General features: G+C 37.0%; 1 pseudogene; it reads left to right on the top strand.

Moving 5' to 3' along the window:
• Window positions 1-1,954: 1,954 nt before the first annotated feature.
• Window positions 1,955-17,761, top strand: LOC132107609 (tetratricopeptide repeat protein 12-like; annotated as a pseudogene).
• Window positions 17,762-23,615: the final 5,854 nt, after the last annotated feature.

Genomic DNA, 23,615 nt, shown 5'->3' with positions numbered 1-23,615 from the left:
GTTTGTTTGTTTGTTTCTGTTTTGGACTGATGTCTGGTTACGACCCCGGCTTGTTTTGACTCTGATTTTGGATTGCCCAATAAATCTCACACTGCACTTGGATCTCACGTCTCCTGTGTTCCCGAACGTGACACTATACTTCTTTATAAAAAACTTCAGTTAATGAATAAGCTAATAAACGTATCTTGTATTATCCTCCCAGCGTGTCATGCGGTGATGCGCTTAGAAATTATTACGGTGCAAATTAATTGTAATTTAATAATAAAAGTAACCTAATAAAAATAGTAAGCCTGATAATAAGAAAAATGTTAAAGGCCCACATTAATTAGAAATGTTAAGTCTTCTTAATATTGCCAATATTTGACGCTTTTGACAATATCTCTGGCAGTCGTCGGCACGCGATATGCCGCAAGTTTTCGTGAATTAAATCTTAAAAATGTCTAATTATTTAATGGATTATTACCATAAAAATAACTAAAATTTAGTTTTTAAATAGTTTAGTATTTAAACAATTAACCCCTCTGCTGTTGGTGTCTGAGTGTCTTTGTCACCTTTTTCACTCATGATGGATTTGCTTTGCATCCCTGATGACTTTCTTCTTTTAGACAAATTCAATCCCAGTTATATAAAAAATGTGCTGGCTTTTCCAAACTTAATAATGGCATTGAATGGGTATTGAGATTTGAAGTCCAATAAAGTGCATTCATCATAAAATGTGCTCCACACAGCTCCATGGGGTTAATAAAGGCCTTCTAAAGTGAAGTGATGTGTTTGTGTAAGAAATTTTTTTTATTTAAAACTCTATAAACCATAATTTCTAGCTTCCGCTAACTGTTGTATGAGCGTTCACGAGAAAGTGACGTTCTGGCAGAAGCTCCGGTCGCGAGAACCAAGTTTTGTTTACAGCAAAGAAAACCAGTCTCCTCTTGAATTATATTGAAATCCTCCAATATTCTTCTTTACAATCTTCACCTTGTACTTCTAATTTAATGGCAATATTGTTACCGGTGTTTTGTTTTGCTCTCACCTCTGCACTCACATGTTTGTTTATTTTCACCGGAGCTTATGCTACATCTATGTCCTACATCGTCTGCTTGAATGACACTCACTCATGAACGTGTGTACAAAAGATAGTGAAAGCAAGAGATTATGGTGTATACAGTTTTAAATATAGATCATTTTCTTTTACATATGCATCAATTCACTTCAGAAGGTCTTTATTAACCCCCCCCCCCCCCACCAAAAGCCAAATGGAGTACTTATGATGAATGGATGCACTTTATTTTGCTTCAAGTTAATAACAAGTGGAAATTCTGTGAAATGGGACCAAGTAATCATATGATTTATTGCATTTAATTTATTTTGTGATTAGATTTAGAACCATAATTTCCTGCTGTCCATGACCGTCTCGACACAGACCTCTTGACCAATTTTAGGGTCATGACCCAATAGTTAAGACTTATGGTATTAGATTAGGACTTAAATAAAAAGAAAGACTAGCATTTGCGGAATATATAGTGAAATAATTGGCCTGAATTTTGATTTTAAAATAGATTTAACAAAGCAAAATTCTCAGGGCGATATTCTAATGATGACATTTCAAAGCAGCAACACATAGCAACATCTGCCTTGTTTTGTTTATTGTAAAGCAGTACAAGACAGTCAATCTACACTTCTTATAAGCATATATGCCATTGTACTCATTGTATTGTCTTGCACTGTCTTGTTTGATTGGATTTTATGTAATTATAGTAGTGTTTTTCTGCTATTCATATTTAATAGAGCTGCTATATCGTGCCTGGTTGTCCCTCTAGGGATCAATAAAGTATGTTTATCTGGATGTTTATCGGCGCACCTTCATCTTCCCATAAACTCTCAAACATTTCACATTTCAACAGTAATTCAAAGTTATGTTTTCTGAAGGAATGAGTGGGTTCTGTCCTTGCACAAGGGCATGGTGATGATTTTCAGGCTGTCTTCAGTTGAGAAAACTGAAAATAGGCCATCGGTACAGTACTTACAGTCTACATTAGAAATATAATATGTATGAATAATTAAATGTTAGAGTGTATGATTATCAGTAATAAATGAAGTGACTGTTACATGCTTTATTTTAATGCCCAATCTTTCAAAAAGTGAGTAACAACGCTGTTGTCTTCTTTTCAGAACTTACAGTATGAATCCAGGCAAAATTCAGGTAGGTTTGTGTAGTGAAGACTCTTATCTGTTCTTGGTTCGGCAGTTGACAAGACTTCTGTCTCTGTTGAATAATTTGGTTTCAAGAATAAAACTTGAATGTCTGCCCTTGAAGTCTTGTAAATGATTCATAAGTCAATACAAACTAGCTCACCTTCAACTTCACTTCTTATCTTTTTATTATAAATCTTGCAACGGTTTGCTGTACCCTTCGATTCGTCAGAGAATTTCTTGAGGATATTACAAAAAGTTGCAGAGGAGTGTAGACAGAGAAGAAAAATGAAGGAAGGAAAAGCCAATGGTGGGTACTCTGAAGCCTGAGATCGAAATGGTCAGTATGTGTATTGCGTTGTCAGTTTGCAAAGTCTAGATTTGCTTTGTCCTCGTTTGACCAGCTTGGACCAGCTGCGTGACATGCAGGCTCTCTACACAAACAGAGCACAGGTACTTTGATGTTTCAGAATGAGTTCTTGCACAATAATCCGATAAGTCAGTATCATAACTGCTATTCCTGTGAGACTGCTCCTCTTGTGATTTTATTGTCTCTTACATTCATGTATTAAGTAGGCCTTTATCAAGTTGAAGAGATACAAGGAGGCCATAAGTGACTGTGAGTGGGCTCTGAGGGTGAGTAAAACACTGGGAAAGAGGTCAGAGAAGTGCCCTCTCATTTTTCAGTGTCAGCCAAAGCAGAGAGTTTCTCATCCTACTTTGTCTGGTGAGAACAGCAGGCTACATAGTGTGGTGTCTATTGAACTGGATAGTTGCGCAGCATTAGATAATTGAGTTGAAGTTCCTTTCGAGCTGTGCCAAATAGTTTTTGCTCTTGGAAAACTTTTAGAAAGTTAAATCAGTTAAAAATAGATATAAATACATATGGTCTAAAGGAAAATCCAACATATTGTCTATTGGGTCAGTGACAAATATGTCTATTATGTCTTATTTTTCCAAGCTACCTAATATTCTTTTCAAATATCTCATCCTTTTAAATAGGATGATCCAAGGTTTCCAGATTAGCTTTAATGGAGATATTAGAATTTATAATTTGCCCAATAAAGTAGTAGACTGGGACAAAATAAATGTCATTATTGATTGTACTTAATTACTTAAATGCAATTTTCTGTTGTGGCTAATGAAAATATAACACTTTTGTTCACAGTCCAGTGAGAAGTGTATTAAAGCGTATGTACAAATGGGAAAATCTCACCTAGCTCTCAAGAATTTCAAACAGGTAAGTACCGTTCAGTAGAAGTCCTTCTGTCCTTTCTTAGTGTAAGTCTAAATCTGGATTAGACTTACATGTCTCAACTTATCTGACCTCTCTCCTTTCATTCTGGCTGCTTTTGCTTCACATTCAGTCCAGGATTTGCTATCGAAATTTTTTGGAGATACAGTCACAGCGTGAGACCATGATCCAAAAATGCTGTGAGCATCTGTCGCAAGGGACGGCAAGTTCAATATACTAGTAGGAGTGGGATTAACACTGGATATGTAGCTTTTTGTCAAGCATCTTTCAGAAGAAACTGAATTCACTTGTAGTTTTTACACGAGTCTCTCTCACACGCTCCCTTTTTCTCATCACATGCTTACACCAGCAGTTTTTAGAACATTAGTTGCTCATTTATTACTTAATAATTACATAAATATTAGTTTTCAAAAAGTTTGCTGCTAAACTGCTTTTAGATCTTTGTTTCAGTTGTTTCTGTGATGTACTGAAATATAATTACAAGCACTTCATACGTTTCAAAGGCTTTTATCGACAATTACATGACATTTATGCAAAGAGTCAGTATTTGCAGTGTTGGCCCTTCTTTTTCAGGACCTCTGCAATTCGACTGGGCATGCTCTCAATCAACTTCTGGGCCAAATCCTGACTGATAGCAACCCATTCTTTCATAATCACTTCTTGGAGTTTGTCAGAATTAGTGGGTTTTTGTTTGTCCACCCGCCTCTTGAGGATTGACCACAAGTTCTCAATGGGATTAAGATCTGGGGAGTTTCCAGGCCATGGACCCAAAATTTCAACATTCTGGTCCCCGAGCTACTTAGTTATAACTTTTGCCTTATGGCACGGTGCTCCATCGTGCTGGAAAATGCATTGTTCTTCACCAAACTGTTGTTGGATTGTTGGAAGAAGTTGCTGTTGGAGGGTGTTTTGGTACCATTCTTTATTCATGGCTGTGTTTTTGGGCAGAATTGTGAGTGAACCCATTCCCTTGGATGAGAAGCAACCCCACACATGAATGGTGTCAGGATGCTTTATTGTTGGCATGACACAGGACTGATGGTAGCGCTCACCTTTTCTTCTCCGGACAAGCCTTTTTCCAGATGCCCCAAACAATCGGAAAGGGGCTTCATCGGAGAATATGACTTTGCCCAAGTTCTCAGCAGTCCATTCACTATACTTTCTGCAGAAGATCAATCTGTCCCTGATGTTTTTTTTGGAGAGAAGTGGCTTCTTTGCTGCCCTTCTTGACACCAGGCCATCTTCCAAAAGTCTTCGCCTCACTGTGCGTGCAGATGCGCTCACACCTGTCTGCTGCCATTCCTGAGCAAGCTCTGCACTGGTGGCACTCCGATCCCGCAGCTGAATCCTCTTTAGGAGACGATCCTGCCGCTTGCTGGACTTTCTTGAACTAATTGAACCTCTTTCCTTGAAGTTCTTGATGATCCTATAAATTGATGATTTAGGTGCAATCTTAGTAGCCACAATATCCTTGCCTGTGAAGCCATTTTTATGCAACGCAATGATGGCTGCACGTGTTTCTTTGCAGGTCACCATGGTTAACAATGGAAGAACAATGATTTCAAGCATCACCCTCCTTTTAACATGTCAAGTCTGCCATTCTAACCCAATCAGCCTGACATAATGATCTCCAGCCTTGTGCTCGTCAACATTCTCACCTGAGTTAAAAAGACGATTACTGAAATGATCTCAGCAGGTCCTTTAATGACAGCAATGAAATGCAGTGGAAAGGTTTTTTTGGGATTAAGGTAATTTTCATGGCAAAGAAGGACTATGCAAATCATCTGATCACTCTTCATAACATTCTGGAGTATATGCAAATTGCTATTATAAAAACTTAAGCAGCAACTTTTCCAATTTCCAATATTTATGTAATTCTCAAAACTTTTGGCCACGACTGTATATTTCCACATGAATTTGCAAAAAAAAAGAAAAAAAAGAAATATGTTCGTGAAGCAGATTACTTTGCATTACAATAGCTTATTTAAGAGCTACAGGAGGGGACGGAGAAGGCCATGGCAGTACCAGAGCTGCTGAAGAAGCTCGACAGACCCAATGAGATCAATCTTTACTACTGTGGTATCATCACTCCTACCACAAAAGACTGCTTTTTAAGTTATCTTCCTGATGTATCCAAATTCCTTAGTATATCCAAAACCTCAGAACAACTTGATGATGTAACAGAAACTATGGACTCTCTCTTTTCTAGCACTTTAAATACAGTTGCTCCTCTACGCTTAAGGAAGGTTAAGGAAAACAGTTTGACACCATGGTATAATGAGCATACTCGCACCCTAAAGAGAGCAGCCCGATAAATGGAGCGCAGCTGGAGGAAAACAAAACTAGAGGTATTTCGTATTGCTTGGCGAGAAAGTAACCTATCCCACAGAAAAGCATTAAAAACTGCTAGATCCGATTACTTTTCTTCTCTTTTAGAAGAAAACAAACATAACCCCAGGTATTTATTCAATACAGTGGCTAAATTAACGAAAAATAAAGCCTCAACAAGTGTTGACATTTCCCAACACCACAGCAGTAATGACTTTATGAACTACTTTACTTCTAAAATCGATACTATTAGAGATAAAATTGCAACCATTCAGCCGTCAGCTACAGTATCGCATCAGACAGTGCACTATAGACCCTCTGAGGAACAGTTCCACTCATTCTCTACTATAGGAGAGGAAGAATTGTATAAACTTGTTAAATCATCTAAACCAACAACATGTATGTTAGACCCTATACCATCTAAGCTCCTAAAAGAGGTGCTTCCTGAAGTCATAGATCCTCTTCTGACTATTATTAATTCCTCATTGTCATTAGGATATGTCCCCAAAACCTTCAAACTGGCTGTTATTAAGCCTCTCATCAAAAAACCACAACTTGACCCCAAAGAACTGGTTAATTATAGACCAATCTCAAATCTCCCTTTTCTGTCCAAGATACTAGAAAAGGTGGTATCCTCGCAATTATATTCCTTCTTAGAGAAAAATGGTATATGTGAGGATTTCCAGTCAGGATTTAGACCGTATCATAGTACTGAGACTGCTCTCCTTAGAGTTACAAATGATCTACTTTTATCATCTGATCGTGGGTGTATTTCTCTATTAGTTTTATTGGATCTTAGTGCTGCATTTGACACAATTGACCACAACATTCTTTTGCATAGACTTGAACACTTTGTTGGCATTAATGGAAGTGCATTAGCATGGTTTAAATCGTACTTATATGACCGCCATCAGTTCGTAGCAGTGAATGAAGATGTATCATATCGATCACAAGTGCAGAATGGAGTACCTCAAGGCTCAGTACTAGGGCCGCTACTCTTCACGCTTTATATGTTACCCTTGGGAGATATCATCAGGATACATGGTGTTAGCTTTCACTGTTATGCTGATGATACTCAGCTCTATATTTCTTCACGGCCCAGTGAAACACACCAATTTGAAAAACTAATGGAATGCATAGTTGATATAAAAAACTGGATGACGAGTAATTTCTTACTGCTAAATTCTGAAAAAACAGAGGTGTTCATTATAGGACCTAAAAACTCTGCTTGTAATAACCTAGAACACTGTCTTAGACTTGATGGTTGCTCTGTCAATTCTTCCTCATCAGTTAGGAACCTAGGTGTGCTATTTGATCGCAATCTTTCCTTAGAAAGCCACGTTTATAGCATTTGTAAAACTGCATTTTTCCATCTCAAAAATATATCTAAATTACGGCCTATGCTCTCAATGTCAAATGCAGAAATGTTAATCCATGCATTTATGAACTCAAGGTTAGATTATTGTAATGCTTTATTGGGTGGTTGTTCTGCACGCTTAGTAAACAAACTACAGCTAGTCCAAAATGCAGCAGCAAGAGTTCTTACTAGAACCAGGAAGTATGACCATATTTGCCCGGTCCTGTCAACACTGCACTGGCTCCCTATCAAACATCGTATAGATTTTAAGATATTGCTTATTACTTATAAAGCCCTGAATGGTTTAGCACCTCAGTATTTGAATGAGCTCCTTTTACATTATAATCCTCTACGTCCGCTACGTTCTCAAAACTCAGGCAATTTGATAATACCTAGAATATCAAAATCAACTGCGGGCGGCAGATCCTTTTCCTATTTGGCGCCTAAACTCTGGAATAACCTACCTAACATTGTTCGGAAGGCAGACACACCAGTTTAAATCTAGATTAAAGACCCATCTCTTTAACCTGGCTTACACATAACATACTAATATGCTTTTAATATCCATATCCGTTAAAGGATTTTTAGGCTGCATTAATTAGGTAAACCGGAACCAGGAACACTTCACATAACATCCTATGTACTTGCTACATCATTAGAAGAATGGCATCTATGCTAATATTTGTCTGTTTCTCTCTTATTCCGAGGTCACCGCAGCCACCAGATCCAGTCTGTATCCAGATCAGAGGGTCACTGCAGTCGGCCCGGATACGTACCCGGATCCAGTACGTATCCAGACCAGATGGTGGATCAGCACCTAGAAAGGACCTCTACTGCCCTGAAAGACAGCGGAGACCAGGACAACTAGAGCCCCAGATACAGATCCCCTGTAAAGACCTTGTCTCAGAGGAGCACCAGGACAAGACCACAGGAAACAGATGATTCTTCTGCACAATCTGACTTTGCTGCAGCCTGGAATTGAACTACTGGATTCGTCTGGCCAGAGGAGAACTGGCTCCCCAACTGAGCCTGGTTTCTCCCAAGGTTTTTTTCTCCATTCTGTCACCGATGGAGTTTCGGTTCCTTGCCGCTGTCGCCTCTGGCTTGCTTAGTTGGGGTCACTTCATCTACAGCGATATCGTTGACTTGCAAATAAATGCACAGACACTATTTAACTGAACAGAGATGACATCACTGAATTCAATGATGAACTGCCTTTAACTATCATTTTGCATTATTGACACACTGTTTTCCTAATGAATGTTGTTCAGTTGCTTTGACGCAATGTATTTTGTTTAAAGCGCTATATAAATAAAGGTGACTTGACTTGACTTGTGGTGGATTGGAGCTGCTCTCACAGGCTATTAAAGACTGTAAGTTTGCATGATTAATTAAGAATCCTTTGTTTTTTTTTAAATCAGATGCTTTTGTTTTTTTTTATTTGTTCCTCTAATTTTCACTGAACTACAGCGGTTTTTGTAGGATGAACAAATGTTTACGCCCAGTTTTTAAACATCGGACTTGTGTGAAATATGCCTTCGGTTTATCCGGTGTTGTTCCAGCAACCAGGGTGATATTTCTTGCACTCGGGATCGATACGGAGAGGAGAGGAGTAAGGAATTTTGTGCGGAGGGCTCATTGATTCTGCTCTGAGGTTCATTTGCAGTTCATGATGAGGAAACTAATTCTCATGATCAGCCGTAGAGGACAGACACAGTCCTATCACAAACACAAGCTCAAGGCTTTTACACTTTGTTAGTGTATGTGTGCATTATCTTTCAGTTTGTGTTTGCTCAATTCTAATCCTGTGCCAATATATCACTGCACAGATCAGTGCAGCAGACTCTTTTGACCATTCAGATTGAGATAAAATACACTATATACTATATAAAAGGGAGAACCAGGGCTTGTTACCACACTTCACAACAGGGGTAAAGTGAATATTTATCGAAATTCACTTTAACCTTGTGAATGTTTCTCAGGGTGAGTTTAGGTTTGAAACTCAGTTTCTGTACAAGCACAAACCTTAAAGTACTGCCTACAGCAAAATTGTAAAAGTATGTTTATAATGAAATCAAATGCAAAAGGACACACAAAATATCAATCCGTTGTTTATTAATAAATCGTATGCATTTTTAAAATCCAAAATCTACCTTTATTAAACACCTAGCTCTTCTTAATGTACACCGGTGTTCAAAAAATGTGTCTGTTTATGAAAGAAGCCTCTTCTGTTGACCAAGGTTGCATTTATTATTTGTTTTCTAATTTAATATATTTTAAAACATAATTTATTCCTATGATGGCAAAGCTGAATTTTCAGCAGCCTTTACTACATTCTTCAATGTCACGAATTCTAATATGCTTATTTGGTGAAAGAAACAATTTTATTTGTTATCAATGTTGAAAGCAGTTGTACTGCTTTATATTTCTGTGGAAACCTTGATACATATTTCTCAGGATTCTTTGATTAAATAAAAAAGTTTAGCATTTATTTAAAAAAAAAATTGTAAGATTAAAAATATTTGCTGTTTTTTGTTCAATTTAATGCACCCTTTTACTGGCTCAGAACATTTCAGCGGTGATGTATACAGTATGATGACTTTGATATTTTACTTTTCTTTTACCTTTTTCTGATTAGAAATCAAAAAACTATTTCTAGAGAAAAAAATTATTTAATGTCGCAGTCCTTTCCAGCAGATATTCTCCATTAAAAAGGTTTTAGAGTGTCAGAAATATTCTACAAGGGTAAAATATGGGTCGGCACATTGTGCTGCAAAATCTTGAAAGCACTCCAAGACAGAAAGTTTTTTGACACTGTTTTGTGCAGGTAAGATACCTGAATAATAGCTCTTTGTAAACAAATTTCTAGTATTTCCACAGAATGAACACTGCCTTTGTGTAGATAAGGCAGCACTCTCTTATTCTTGATGAGCTTTTGTTTATCATTCTCCTTGCACTCTCTTTTGCCCTTGAACAGAGCGTATTGTGTGTCTAAGTCTGGCTACTGTGATTTAGTGTTGATATATGGCTCTCACTACACACCTACCAACACTGAGCTTATCTGGTGTTCCTCACAGCTACTGGGCAGACATTCTCCAGATTAAACAATGGCTTCAGTATCATTAATGGCAATAACACTGTAAGAAGGTAAGGTTGCTAAAGAAGTGAACCTGACAGTTTGTGGTCAGAATGTACTTTGCACATTTGAAAATGGCTGATGTGGTGTTGGCTTGAATTTGAATCGTATGAGAAGATCTTACTCTAGTATCATAAAGTGTGCATGCGTAATCCACGTATGATTGATTGCAACTTCAGTTTTCTCTCCTCTGATCGGTTGTCTTGCTCAAAGCAAGTATGCTATTAAAATTAATTGACTAATTTGAATGCAATTTAAACAGCAGAAGTGTAATCTGGCTCTGCTGTGTGATCATGTCACATGTTGGAATTTACCTTTCCACCAGCAGAATGAAAATGAAAGGGTTTATCTGTGTTTGACCATGATTGATTGGTTTGGTTGTTTGGGAGATTCGCTGTGTTTGTTTCATACAGTTTGCACACATGTGGTCTCATCTTTAAAACATGTCTGTTTAAAAGGACATTTCATCATTTTTGCCACCTCATGCCATTCCAAACCCGAATCAGTGTTTTTTTTTGTATTGTTTGTGCACTTTTATAACATTTATTAATATTTTACACTTTTATTTCAATTTCATTAAAATTTTAGTTTGTGTTTTAGTAATTTGTGTTTTTTCTTTTCTTTTTTATTAGTTCTTAATATTTTTAGTTGCCTGTAATTCATTTTTATTTTTTGTAATGTTATTACTTAAACATATTCTAGTGCAAGTATTTGGTAAGGTTTTTTTTAATTTTCTTTCAAATCTGTTGTTTTTTAATTTTATTTCCTTAGTTTAGCCTTATTTCTATTTAACAAATACTGTTTTTAATTAGTTTTAGTTAACAATAACAACAATGTACTGTTTCTCCCATGGAACAGTTTTTGAAGAATGTGCCAATATACATTTACATGCATGAGGAACAGAACTTTCAAGCTTTCGATATTATTCTGTTTTTGAGAAAACTATTGCTTTAACATTTGACAGTGCATGTCTGAAATGTAATTACTGTATTTCAGTTTATCCTCTTCTGTATAGAGCTGTCTCTCACAAAATTCAAAAGATCCATATGCGGTTTATCTATGTATGTCTGTCGTCAAATTATGGAGGACAGTTTGCAATGGAAACGGTAAGATGAAATGCAGCATGTGAGCATATGAATCTTATTCAGAGTCCCTGAAAATGAAAGAAGCAATTGCTGAGGAAAAAATATCAGTCCCATTTGCACATTTCTTTTTTTATATGTTCAAACTGTCTCTGTTTGGACACCACTTTATCTGGTTCAGCTTTCCCCTGCTTCTTTTAAAGTAATGAGCATTCGTGAAATTGTCTAAATCCAAGACGATATCAATTTATCCTGTTCTTGCCTGATAGCAGTGAAATTGTTATTGCCTCCCACATTATAAGTCTCTTTAGTAAGTAGTTTGTGCCCTTCAGTTATAATCTCATTAACTGGTCAACTGAATCTGCATTCGTCTTTATTAAACCTTCTCCATAATTGTGTTCCTCCCAGAGCAGAACCAGCAGCTGTTGATGGAGTGTCCCAGTACTAGACAACACATGGTTCAGCTGTTGGCATCACCATTATGTGAAATACAGAGGGAAAGCCTGGAATTACTCAGCATATACTCACAAACTCAACACGGAAGAGACGTGCTCATCGACAACCTGAACTGAACCCAGTTTGTGTCATATTGAATGCATTGCATTGTAGTTTACAAAATTATGTGCACTGAGGCACATGAGGAGCCATTTAGTCATGACCAATTATGTGAAACAAAATGGATTCAATTAAGTATAGATATACAAATTAAGTATATAAATATAGATTAAATATTTAAGCAGCATGATTAATTTATATAAGTATGTTTATAATATTGCTTTTATAATATTACTAATATTTATTTGAATTAAATGTATGCATTTAGCAGATGCTTTTATCCAAAGCGACTTACAGTGCATTCAGGCTAACATTTTTTACCTAACATGTGTTCTCTAGGAATCAAACCCACAACCTTGCGCTCTTAATGCAATGCTCTACCACTTGAGCCACAGGAACACTTTAATGTCAATTTCTTCTCAAGAAGAGCAGATTTAAGTGTGGTGCTACTAAGATATCTGGGATTCATCTCATTAGCATAAGATATGGAGACAACCTCCTACTGTTATAACATGTTTTATTAAAGCCCTTTTAATGAGCCCATAATGAATGTGATCCATCCCCTTTAGAATGGCGGGGAACCTGATGAGCTGTGTTTGCTGGGATACGAGCTCTGTATTGGCACTTACAGTTCTGGAGAACTTGGCTGCAGAAAATAATTATGCACAATCAATATATTTGCCCTTACCATATACCATGCCCTGTTTTCATGTGAAGATGATGAATGCCTGAAACATGAAATCTTGGGCACGACCCACCTGCGAGTCCATTAGATTCCCATACATCATAGTCGCACGTTTTAAATCGAAACACATTCAAATTCATTCAACTCAACAGGCCAGACCCCTTGAGAATGCAAAGTGAACACATTCAAGACAAAACAATCCATCACATTCACAATTCCCTCGATTTATCTCTTTGAAAGAGATCAGCCGCTCGCAGTTTCTAGTGATTCCCCACCTTACAGATAGAATAAGGTGCTCCCGGTGACCAGGAGATGGAATTAAACAGCCACTTCATGCACAGGGGGAAATGAGAATGGCGTAACAGTTTGATAGATAGTCCATGAAAAGTGTTCAGTGAATTCTAGCCACTCTCTTGATTCTAGATAAGGATGGTTAGGCCTATTGTTCTTGTCTTGTGTTTTACTCTGAGCGTCAGCAACGTGAGTTTTGAAACCATTATTCTGCTTGGATCAGCGCCCACCACATCATGACGCCTTTTTATCTTTTGCTCCTCTGGCTCTTTGTGCATTACTGCGCGAGGGTTATTTGAGGATTTAAGTCGGTTTAGCTTTTTTAGTTAGTTAGTTTCTTTATTTAATCATTTGTTGTTGTTGTTTGTCTTTTGCAGATTTAAGATTCAGTCAAGGGAGAACTTCACAGCAGTGTTTGCCCTTCCTCTTGAACATCTGGTGATGTATTATGAAACATCATTCATAGTCATCTTCTTAATATTTATAATAATCTAAATTATAATAGCGTATAATATTCTCATCAATAATACTTTACTTGATTTGATTTATCAGACATTTTTGGATTCTACTTGGTCACCATTATCAATCACAACTAGAAAATATATGACAATAAATAACTTGTAGAACTTGCACCATGAACAGTAACAAAACATTTGTGTAATCTCACAGTCAGTCATATAATTATAAAAGAAACATTTTCATATTAATCATAGAACTTCTTAGCATTTGTATTTCTTTATTCTGTATATCAGCATCATAAACCACCTTCCTGCAGGTTGAAATTGGTAAAGATCTTCTTGATCTTTATGAATAAGTCCCCACATGACTTTTCAAAGGTAGTGTACTGTATATAATTAAAAACGTCCAATGCGCTTGTAATCAAATATCATGATAGCTGACCACAAGACACTGGCTTCTGTGATTTCTGTGATTGGGACCATGTTTCTAGATGCTGTCATCAGTAAAAAGCTAGCGGGATGTAGCGCATTTTGGAGATGCTCTCTCCAAGCAATGGTAAGCTTGGGGATGATAACCCTTTACATCACGACCGAGCTCCCGAATACTCTGTCCTTGAGCACTGCTGAATTATGTATGATGTCTTGCACTGTGAATTTTGTTTTGGAGGGTTTGTTTCTAAGCTCCTTGTGCTATCTTGTTGCATGAGCTGTGAAACAGCCATTTCCCACAGACGCTAAAACTGCAAAAGGACATGAATTTAATTTCCTGCACTGTCAAGATAAAGCTCTGTTTTGGTTGCAGGAGCGGTGTGTCGGCTGCGAATGAACGTAGAAGTGTCCTCTATCCCCTCCTGGGTTTGACGATCAACTTAGCCTCAAATCCCTCTCAAGTTATCCAGGTAAAGCAGGAAGTTTGATACGGTGGGCTCTGGGCCAGCCCTCGTTGGAAACATCCGGCACTTATGTAGCCAAAGGGCCCTGGATAGGCAGAATGTTCTGTTAGCGCTTTTCATCTCCATATGTTGCAATCATGTCTGAAACACCAAAGGGAAATTGGAGAGAATGTTTTTTTGCCTCTCTTTTAACATAAAGGCGCACGCTGTTCCGGTCAGCAGCAGGTGCTTGGACCTGCTGAGCAATTCCTCTGGAGGCGTCATCACATTGAGTTGAATTCGTTTTAGCAAGGCCAAGGCAAGTTTTAACCCAACCCCTGATGACTGGAGCTGCCAGAACGTTTGAACTGTAGATTTCTGCACATTAATTATTGAAATGTTCATCCTGCAGGATTGTGGAGCGTAGCGTATTAGCATCTCTAGAGCATCTCTACAAAACATTTACACATATGGCTTTTACAGGATCAGAAATGGAAGTTCAGAGTTTAAATATATGGATGTCCTTAGATGGCTAACATCCCAAGAGAAGGATTTTGCATGCACGGAAGTATTTACATAATGATTACTGTGGCAGCCGCAGGCCCTAGCCAGGAGGCTATTTTTTCTGACTATTTAAATCAGGTTCCAGGTTGTTTGCTTGGGTTTTGCTGCCTTGGCGCTTCATGTCTTTCCAGTCAGGCTGTTTCTCAGAGTACAAATTAAGGTGAAGGAACTTTGCCCTTAATGGAACTGACTGTTTTTACCTTGTGGTGGACTTTTGCTGTGATACAGCTTGAACTGCAATTTTGACAAGCCGCCACAAAATAGTTTGGAGTTACAGCCTAATGCTTTTGAAATGGCCTATCCATCCTGTTGTGGTATCAAACACATTATCTTGTTTTGTTTAGGCTTCAGAGAGCTGCAGCTTCGCTTAGCGTTCTGCTCCCGATGTCTTCTGATGCCACTCTAGAAGTTGTGTGGAATAGAATAGTAAAGAAGTTGCTGAAGATTCTGAAGGTAGAGCTTATATCAGGTTTTAGAATTCAGTATAGTGATAAATTAGTAAAAGGTATTGAAGATGGTAGAGATTATGTCCTTTGCATTAAATTGGTAATGTAATTCACTACTAAAAAAAGACCATCTTAGATCAGCATGGGATGTTTTTGTTTGAGAAAGTTTGCATTACTCTATTTTTCACAATCAGTGGATTATACCTTCTTATACATCTTAAATACCCACATACCTAAATCCCAAATTTTTTCAGTTAATTTAAATAATTACTTTTTAAGCCTTTATTGAAGAAATATATATATCATATTTTACTAGCATTATTATTTTTTATTGGAATTGAAAGTAATGTAAAGCTTCCTTTATTTATTTGTTTATTAATTTTAATATTTGCTTATGACCTGGTTTCATCTTTTTTTGCCATTGAAATCCATTTAAAGCCATATGTACTATTTTGCTGCATTATTTGTTTAATTATTTTTCCATAAATAATAAAACTGGTTTATAAATAACCTGGTTCATCCTTTGTTGGCATTGTTTGCTACCATTATTGTTTATTTACTGTATTATTCATAATGATCCATCAGTCTCTTTGTTTGTTTGTTCAACAAAATTCAACAATGTAATGGTTTAAATGCTTTATTCCTGTAAAGCCTGGATTATTAAATAGTATTTAGAAAAAATCATTAATCTCTCTATCATTTGATGACATTAAAAACAGTTTTAACAACCACAAATCAAAACAAAAAGGCTTAATGAAATTAGATCAATATAATCTTTTTTACAATAAATAATGTTTTGTGTGTGTGTGTGTGATCTATAAATACCCATAATAACTCGATCATATCAAACCAATTCTGTATCAAATATATTGTATAAAATGTAATTGCAAAACATATTTTAATACTCATTTATTTATTTCTAAATAGTGTTTAAAATTACTGGGTAACTTACAGGGTAAGGGGTGTAACTTTGGGGGCTTTCACCATTACACATTCATATATTCTGTTGACCTGGTGTGTTGGTTTTTCTCAGTAGAGTATTGCAGTTGCTATTGTCGAAAGGTTTAACAGAAATGTGCTTGTGAGTCTGTCCTTCTGTCCTGTCAGGTAGGAGGACAGATGACAGATACTCCATTAAAGCCCTGACAGTCTGTACTGCCTCAATTTCACAGGCCTGTGAGGAACTGGTTAAGCTTGACAAACGTGAGTTCTGAGGGTCAGGGAGGCAGAGGATTGGATTCAGTAACGTGTCTTAAGTTCTCTGGACTTATGGTGACTTTGTGTATGTGTGTGTGTGCTACCCACATTTATTCATTCAGGGCTGTGCACTTTGAGAAAACTCCAGGGTGGTATTGATGAGTTGGTGGTGGGGAACGCAGCTTTGTGTGGGCCATGCTTAGAAGTGGATGGAGCTCCCGGTGGCCTCCCAGGCACAGACTGTGTGCAGTTGCTGCTACACCACGCTGCTGGAGCAGCCGTTCGGCAGAATGCAGCCATTACTCTTGGGAAGCTGTGCACAATAGAGCCCAGGTATAATTAAGTCTGATTTGCCTCTTGCAGTCACCTGTATTATATTGATTAACATTTATGCTAATGTACTTATACTGTACACAACAGTGATACTCTGGGAAACATGAAGGTGAAAAGTTAATGCCTTCTTAGAATTAACCTTAACAAGAATGCATAATGAATTGAAACACCTCAGATCTGCAGTTTTTAATTCGATTCAGATATTAGTATGTTTGTTGCATTTGAAATCTCTTTATATTCTCGTCTCATTTTAGGGCAGTTAATGAGATCTTTAACAGATGGCAGAACCTGATTAAGTGAGACATGTTCCTGGGACAACATCTTTGTTGACCCTGGAACAACATTGTGATTAACCAATCAGATTTGACAAACAGGTTTATAGATTTTGTGAAGTTTATGCTTACCATCACTGTTTGGTTCTTGTACGTCAGTGTCATTCATGTATAATTTCCTCTGATTTTAGGGATTACTCGTGGTTAAGGTTAGGCTTAGGTGTAGGGATATGGTCAAGAATATATTTCTGGAGTAAAATGTTGTTCCAGGGTCAACAAAATATGTTGACCTAGGAACACATCTAACTCTGCAAAATCAGGACGTGCTTTACAGATGTGAGTCTCTTTCAATATTTACAGATTGGGCCTTTATACTTTCACTGACCTAAATATTAAGTTTTTTCCCCTTTATCTTTAATTTATAAAGCATCCACAAGCTCAGGTCTGAGAAAAAGCAGCAACTCTGTTAGTTAAGTGTTCTTGAGGCTTCTTATTTTCCCAGTCAGCATCAAAAACAAGAACAATCCAACGAAGAGGAGTCAAAATCTTACAGCATTCAACTTTGATTCTTAGCTCTGGTTTTATATTTGACTGTTCTGAGTTCATTGTGTGGTCAAAATGAGAAAAAACCCAATTCTGTTGGTTTAATATATCTCTGTTGGATTTTTTTCAGGCACATGGAGAAACTCAGGGAGCTCCATGGTTTAGAAATCCTTCACTCCTGTGTGAGATTGATCACATGAGCTACTACCACTCATTCAGTTCCTCAATAAATGACCCCATAACTCAGGACAGGCGTGCAAACACACACACACACACACACACACACACACAGAGATGAATGCTGTTCTTTGCTTCACAGCTTAAGATGCTCATCTTAAGTGAGGCCACAAATTACGCTCATGCCTTAAGGCCTATCTTGATTATGCAGCTGTTTCCTGTGTTCATTTTAATTAGAGAGAATTCACATTGACATGACTCTGTTATCTGCTGTTGTAGAGAACATGTTGCCCTGGGACGATATTTGAAACGTTTCAATTTCCTTTCATCCCAAAGGACTCGCTTGGGGAGTGTATTGCTCTGTTTGTTGATAAATGGATTAATATTAGTTGTCATGTGTTAAATGAAAAAGATTAATAAAACTGCATTTGAAGATAATTATGGTTAAAACCTGCTCATCTTTGCAGACTTGGTAGCTTTAGAAAGCATTTGATGATGTAATAAAAAAATAAATATTGTTACAATTCAAAAGGGTTTAGCAGATATGAGTGTGACAGTGTAATACAGGGTTTGGGAAAGGTTTTTACAAACAGATTGCAATATGGAACATCAACATTTCAGATTTGTCCCAGAACATAGGATAGGATAAGGGTAGTTCACCTAAAAGTGAAAATGTTGTTCCAAATCTGTATGACTTTCCTTTTTTCTGTGGAATAGTTAGCCACATTATTCAGAATAGCTTCTTATGTATTTCACAGTAGAACATAAATCATACAGGTTTGAAATTTTTTTTTTTTTTTGTGAACTATTCCTTTAATTAAATCACCTGAGTTTTGGATGATTAGACAACATTGACGTCCATTCAAAAGTTACCATGTCTTCTGACAAAATACTTTTTTGTAAGCATATTGCTGATGTTATATATATATATATATATATATATATATATATACAGTATATACTGTATGTGATATGTGTGTGTGTGCTTACTTTACTTTTAATTACACATTTTAGCCATCTGGGAATTAAGTTTTGCTAGCAATATTTTTGATACAAGACTTCAGCTGCTCAACAGTCCATTGTAGTTGTTGTCTGATTCTCCTTTTCATGATGGGCCATACATCTGCAATAGGCGACTGATCAGCTGGCCATTCAGTAGCATCCACATGTGTCTACGAAACCACGCTGTTGTAGCACATGCAGAATGAGACTTGGCATTGTCTTGATCTAATAACCATGGACTTCCCATAAATGATGTTATCTTGTTGGCAGTATATGTCTCTATCCCAATATATGCCTCCATGTCAATGGTACCTGTACACATATGCAAGTCACTCATGCCATTTGCACTGATGCACCCTCAAACCATGACAGATGTTTACTTTTGTTACTGTTACTTATTTAAGTCTGGATGGTCCATTTCGTCTTTAGGGCTGTCAATTTGATATCTGTTTTTCCTTATCTGACTTATCTGACCACACAACACACATTTTCACTGTCTTTTGGACAGTCTAAGATGAGCTCAGGCGTCTCTGTCTAGAACTGATGGCAGATTTCTCCTTGAGTAACAGACATTCAAGTCGTATTTCTTGATGCAGCTGCAGACTATTGATTGACAACAGTTTTACATAGTACTCCCGAGCCCATGTGGCTATATATCACACATCAACATGACAGTTTCTCATTCAAGGCCATCTGAGGGCTCAAAAGTCACACATATTCACCTGAGGTGTCCTGCCTTGGCCTATGCGTACTAAGATTTAAGTGGTGAGCCACGATCCAGGATTGCTGGCAAAGACAGGATCCTCCGTTTAAACTCAATCATACCCTGACCTATTACCAATTTACCTTGTTATTGTGGACTGTTTCAAATCAGTTTAACTTGGATATTCTATAACCGTTCACTTTGATTATGCTTCTGTCCCCAAATTTTGTGGAGTGTGTTGCAGCCATCAAAAAAGAAAAAAATATATATATTAGAAAATACATTTAGGTTGGTCAGTTTTTCTGTTTACAAAGCCAAGAGACAGGTGTGACTTCTCAAGACACTTATTTCATGATTTCAATGATGTCTGTCATGTAGGAAAAATGTAAAGTATTGCTTACAGTGCCTTTAATATCATATTTCTACATTTTACATTTATTCTTATCCAAAGCAACTAACTGAGTAAGACAACAAGATGATTCATCATAAGGAGCAATAACACGACAAGTGCTAACAATAGAAAGTTCCAAACATAGTTTAGAGTAGTACTTTCTAGAACAAGAAGGGTTTTAAGAAAAAGTGTAACCATATAAGACTTTTTTTTAAGAGTCAGCAGGATACGGTCAAGTGCTCACAGAAGAGATTAGTTTTTAGCTTTATAAACTACATTCATATATTCTTATATTAAAGACAGAACCAGGCCCCCAGAGACATTTGTCTTTGAACTTTCCAGCAAGTGAACAGTGGTGCAGATAAATACAATTTCTACCCAACTGTAGTTCTTGGCACACATATACGGTATTGACCATGAGTGGATTAGACTAAGCTTTGATCTTTCTGGCGACGGAAATGTGCAAACTCACCTGAAGATCAATTGACATGAAAACTACAAGTTCTCTACACTGTATTTAAGTCTTATCTGAATCAGTTAAATAATGGATGAGTCGATTACTGCAGCTCACACAAGCGAAGGCGTGCATGAAAAATTATACTCAGTCAAACACGATGAGGGTGATGAGGGATTCTACTGACGCAGAAATCTGTTTTATTTTTCTCAGCTTTTTTCACGTGTTCGTAATCTGATCTACTTATAAATGACTAGAGAGCAAGGTAAAAGCTCACAGCAGGCTCCTGCAGAGAGTGTAGTGTGAGCACTGTTGGATAGTATCCTGTGTAGTGCATCTCAACACAACTTCATTATGATGTTATGTATGTGTAGCTTAAAAGAAACCAAGAGAGAAGATTAAGTATGGGGATTGGTTTCATATTTTTCATTTTTGGACTTGCAGGTATGTAAACTAAGTTTTTCCTCAGTAATTACCAATAGCACAAATAAGTGATTTAAATATCATAAGACATAATTGATTAAAGATATATTTAATGTGTTAATATTTAATATTGTTATCAAATTAACATTAGTTATATATGTGTGTGTGTGTGTGTGTGTGTGTGTGTACAGATATATATTTATATATATAAAATTATGATTAAAATTATAATAAAATACATTTTTAAGTTAAAAAATTAAATTAGAATTTAAAATGATATAATATACAATTAATTTTTGTATATAATTCTACAATATGTAATCTACATTTTATGTATAAATTTTGTTGACATTTTCACAATTAAAATTATATTATTTAATTTTGAGACACATTACACCCACCAATGAGCTTTTAAATAATATTTACATGTAATATATTATAATAATACATTAAATATGTTATGATAATATATTTAATTGATATAAGATCAATATTGATTAGATGAAGGGTACATGTTTTAAATCGATCATTTTTACGCCCATCTTTAAGTGTGCAATTCTGCACTGTAAATTTTCTGTTCTGTGGTAGCAACTTACTCAGACTTCTTAATTTCCCACACTCTTACATACTCTTATTTATATATATATATATATATATATACACACACACACACACACACACACACACACACACACACACACACACACACACACAAAAGCTGTCGCTAGGATGATAAACTTTTTTTTGCTTACCCCTAAATGCATATTAGTACCTTTTGAAAGGATGGTTCCCCAGTGACAGCACTGAGACACAGTAAAAAGGGTACTGAATTATTAATTAATGCAAATGTTGCAACTTGCTTATCTGTATTATGTTATGGAACAATCCTTATGCATGCAATAATTTTAACTTCAACCATTTATATTTTCTGTATTCAGTCGTAAAATTTTAATGGCCCTCGAACTGTTTATATTATAGGTATTTATGTGTATTTTATGAGGTATCTCACAAGCAAAATTGCAACTCTGCTTTTTCAGTGAGCGCTAAGAAGGAGGACCTGCAAGGCTTTCAGTCCCTACAAACCGAGAGCGCAATATTCATAACAAATATGCCATCAGAAGAGCAAAACAGGTCCAGTGATAATGGTGGAAAAGTTTCCACTGAAAGCCCTGCTCTCCTGACTATGGTTGTAATCAGTTCTCCAGGGACAGATTTGTTCCATACACCACATGAGAGTCAGCACTCAAGTACAGTATATGCAACCACAACTGCTGATAAAGACGCAATTACCTCAAATAAACAGAGCTTTGTCTTCACTTATGGTACAAGTACACGTTCCAACGGTGAGGATGGCAAGGCAACAAGGCCGTTACAGTCTGACGGAGACCTCTCATTGATCTCCAGTGATGAGGAGAAGCTTCATCCCACAGCTGAGGCTGAATTTAAGTCAATGATGAATGACACCATGACGCCTGCTGCTCATCTGTCTGGAGGCAGGGGAAAGATCTCTGCTTTTTTTCACACTTCGCTGGAAAGCAAGAATCAAAGAGTCTTGGAGTCTATTACTCCTTCACCCACAAATGGCATTCCCATGGTATCGGCCACTGATCCAGCAGTAATTGATAACCTTGGGGAGTCAAACAAGAGCGTGGAAAGATGGGGCGAAAACAAGACAAAAAATTGGACTCTGGAGTCTATTGGAGCTGATAACCCTCTGAATCCTACTGAAGAGGTTTCAACCATTATGCATTTTACAGTTTTGCAGGGTACAGGGCTTTTAACCACTGAGCTTGGTCAAAATCCAAGAAATGGATCTGAGCATGAGCCAAAAGAACAGAAGAATCTGCTTTCACCAAGTTCACTCATCCTTGATACTCCATTACAAGTGAAATCAACCAGCCAAGTAATAGTTAATAAAATGGCAGAAAGCAGCAAAAATCCCAGCACCAATGGACCAAAACCCTTCGGGGTGTCACTAAAGCAACCAGACTCCATGTTTTTATTCTCCGCTTCAAAGCTGATCCCTGCAAAGAATCAAGACGTAACCACGCTGAATTCTTTTTCAAACATGGTAACAGCGGCTGACAAAATGCATGTGACAAAACAATTTGTGGCCTCACGGTTGATATCTGACTTCGTGCATAGATTTGCCTCAACAAGGGACCGACTAGAAAGCAAATCAATTTTTCACTCCAAATTAAGTGAAGAGCGTCAAATTAAACCAACATTCCAAACCTCACCAACAAGTTTCTTTCATCGTCTGAATAAAAGTGACCTTTCTTTGGCCGCTCAAAACTTTTCATCTTTACTCAAAATGTCCTATCTTTGTACCAAAGGAGCCAGAACATCTAATATCTCTTTGATGGAGAAACGTAACAGAATGGATGATTTTCCAGTTTGGCTGAGTGAATTGATGGCCTCTAGTACTGCCTCATTAACCAATGCTGAGGAAGCAACTACAGCGAGTGATATGCGAAAGTTTATGAAACAGACTCAAAGTTCACTCACTGGTCCTCGAACCCTTTCACCTCAAGAAGATGCTTCAAAACAGCTTGATCAGTTTGACAAATTATCTACAGCGGCGCCTCTTCCACCTCTGACAAAGCTTAAGAATCTGTTTCATGTCTTCAAAGTGAACGATCATCAGTCTCGACAGCCTCTAAATAATTTTCCCTCAGAGACATTTGTATCAGTTCAAACTCCTCAGTCGATTCCACCTTCATTTACATATGCAACTGTGAGGAGATTCACAAATGTGGAAGACTTTACCAAACTTGACTCTATGAACCAATACCAAAAAGCCCCATCTGACATATCAGAGAGGCCAGACATGATCTCAAACAGATTAACAAGACATGAAATGGTAAACACAACCACAATCAACATAAACAAATCACATTTTAG

Source organism: Carassius carassius, chromosome 28, assembly GCF_963082965.1.
Source record: "Carassius carassius chromosome 28, fCarCar2.1, whole genome shotgun sequence".
Taxonomy (NCBI): Eukaryota; Metazoa; Chordata; class Actinopteri; order Cypriniformes; family Cyprinidae; genus Carassius; species Carassius carassius.
This window is presented reverse-complemented; position numbering and strand designations above follow the sequence as displayed.